Source organism: Catharus ustulatus, chromosome 18 (assembly GCF_009819885.2).
Source record: "Catharus ustulatus isolate bCatUst1 chromosome 18, bCatUst1.pri.v2, whole genome shotgun sequence".
In the NCBI taxonomy this organism is placed as follows: Eukaryota; Metazoa; Chordata; class Aves; order Passeriformes; family Turdidae; genus Catharus; species Catharus ustulatus.
The window spans coordinates 7970414-7973391 of NC_046238.1; positions in this window are offsets into that span (position 1 = coordinate 7970414).

The window sequence follows — 2978 nt, forward strand, 5'->3', positions numbered from 1 at the left end:
TCTAGAGGTGACACCCAGACCTCGAAGGGACACCGGGCACCTGCTGAGCCACTCGCTTTTCCCCTGCCGAGCCCCCCGCCCTCCCCTGGCACAGGGCTCAGCAGCTGAAGGTCTCCACACAAAATCATGCTGGGTACAGGAAGTCCCAGACTTTTTCCTGGAAGCGCTTACTCTGCAGCCCAGAACATGTGGGAAGTCTCTTTTCTGTGGTTGGTGCAATCCTTTCAGGGAAAACAGAACATCACCAAAGTGCAAACTGCAGTTCTGGAGCTAGCCTGGCTCACCACAGCATAGCTGGAATTTTTTCTTCTAGGCTATGCAAAAAGGACTTGGTTTTGCCTTACTATGTGCCTCAAGCATTCTGTGAGCCCTTGTATAAAATGAGCAGGTTTATCTTTGTCAAGGCTTGTTCAAAGTAGTTCTTTCCAAGAGCAACTTCTATTTGAAGGCTAGGTAACAGCTGCAACATTTAAACATTTAAATATTTTCTTATTCTAATGAGAACTTAAGATCCTTTCCAAACAGCTCAACATAACAACACGAGAATGTGGCAAACCCAAACTTCAAAACATTTTGACTCCAGTAAAAAAGAAAAAACAACCAAACACCACCAAAACCAAAACACAAGCATGAAAAAGCATCTAACAAGATATTAAGAATTTGCTGCAGTGCAACCAATAACAGATTTTGTTAGAGATCCAAACGAGAAGACTTCAATAACAGCTTAACACTTTGAAGAAATCCAAGAAGGTTATTCATTCGTGGGTTTTTTTAATATAAGAGATATTGACCATAAAAGACCTGCACAGTTACATGAGCAAAACTGCAGTATCAGTTTGGTGAAACAGTAAATACCCATTACAGTCTCTACATATAATTTACAAACAACTTTCTGCATGACATATTAAAGGTTATACTTGATTTCTTAAAAAAAGAAATGTTAGAGACAGTAAGTAATCTACATTAGTACTACTTGAATAGCAAATTTGATCTAGATGCAGAAAATGTTTTATCTATCCCTTACCAAATGGCAGAGATGTGGACTCTGCATTACTAGGAGAGCCCATATTTCTCAAAGTTCTCCCAATCTCTGAAGAAGCACTTCTGCTCACTCCATTTCCCCAGTGAAGAGAACAGGCATTTCCAGGCTGTTGGCAGAATCCTGCTTTTGGCTGGGATAGAGTTAATTTTCTTCCTAGTAGCTGGTACAGTGCTATGGTTTGGATTCAGTGTGAGAATAATGTTGATAGCACACTGATGCTGTAGTTGTTGCTAAGCAGTGCTTACTCTAAACCAAGGACATCTCAGTCTCCCAGGCTCTGCCAGTGAGGAGGTGCACAGGAAGCTGGGAGGCAGCACTGACAGAACAGCTGACCCAAACTGGCCAAAGGACTGTTCCTTTACATTCACTTCCATAGGCTTATTGATTGTTTATTGCTCAAATCCTTCAGCAACAGAGCCTGCAGTGACTGGAATCCTGGAGCAGAAGGTTGGCTCTGAGCCCCCTGTTGAACACATGGGTGGTGGGGATCTGTTGGACGAGAAGGAAAACAGTCACGAGTACGAGAGCACAGCCAAGAATCAGCAATGCCTGGATTTCATCTCCTGCTATTCAAAAGGAGACAGCAAAGCCAATGTTGGGCATCAGCAAGGAGCAACAACAGTGATGCCCAGTCCTGTTCTCAACTGCAGCTGGAATGGGCTCAGACCTAGAGGAAGGCTTCCCTTTGTTGGGAAGCAGCAGAGATTCCCATGAGACACTGGAGTGACTTTGTTCAGCTGTGTTGTTATTGGCAAAGATCAGCTGTAGTTGCCTTTGGACTGTGGAGTTACCTGGCTGATGGATTCCCACAACTGCTTCACAAAACCACAGAACAGTGGCAGGCAGCTGTTGCTTGTGCTCTCTGGTGAGCCCAGTGAATCACAGGCTGGAAAACTGCCGCTAAACCTAATCAAGCAAATCCCCAGCCTACACTTTTCTGGGAATTTGCTGCTTTTTTAGAGATTATTACAAGTGAAGTTTCATCCCTGCAATTTTTACTGTTAAAAAAGTAAAATAAAAACAAACCAAAAAAAAGGCATTTAGAACCCTGAAATGAAAGATATTTTCAAGAGACTTAAAGTTTGATCTGAAGTAGGTTCAAGCATGCCCACATCTTGACCAGAATACACCTGATGATTCATTATGATTATACTTGTTTTTGTATTTCAAAAAATACTTTGTCTGTTTTCCTATGATGCAGCATTCTGGGTTCTTACAGACTTGTATTCTCTAAGATAAATACAGAAGCATTTAGACAAGCTTCCTGAAAGATGGCATCTCTCAGATCTCCTTGTTAAAGCTTGCCTTTTGTCAGGTCTCCTGTGTCTGTCCTGATCTCCTCATGTCTTCCTCTCCTGACCATGTGAACACCTGCACTTCAGAAACAATCACACAGGTTAATTTAGCTTCCAAGCCTTACTTGTATTTCAAGTTACCATTCCTCCTAGAACTTTCTCTATAGTTCTGCAGTAAACTAGCCCTAACATACTCTGAGAATTCATTATCCAGCCTTCTACTTCAGGGGTCAAACACCACTCCTTTAACAAGTATGCAAGTAAATAAATTGTCACCATGTCTGGCTGCAACAGGGTCTTGCAGATCATTATCCTGTTACTGCAGGACACAGGCAGTACACCCCACTTAACCTGCATTGCCACTGTGGTCAGCTGGGAAAAAGAAAGAATGAATTAGAGGTACACAGCCTTAAGAGTTTCAGGGACATTCATCTCCTCAAGTAAGCACACTGTAATCCCAAGGATTGCTTCCTTTTAGTGCTTCCACTGATCTCTCCTCTCAGAACAGCACTATGGAAGAAGGTACCATGATGAGACAGGGTAACCACTCAAAGATGTGCAACATGACCTATGGAAAAAATTGCAATATGAAGTACTTGAAACATTAGATTGAAATAGATCTTTAAGAAAAGAAACAAACA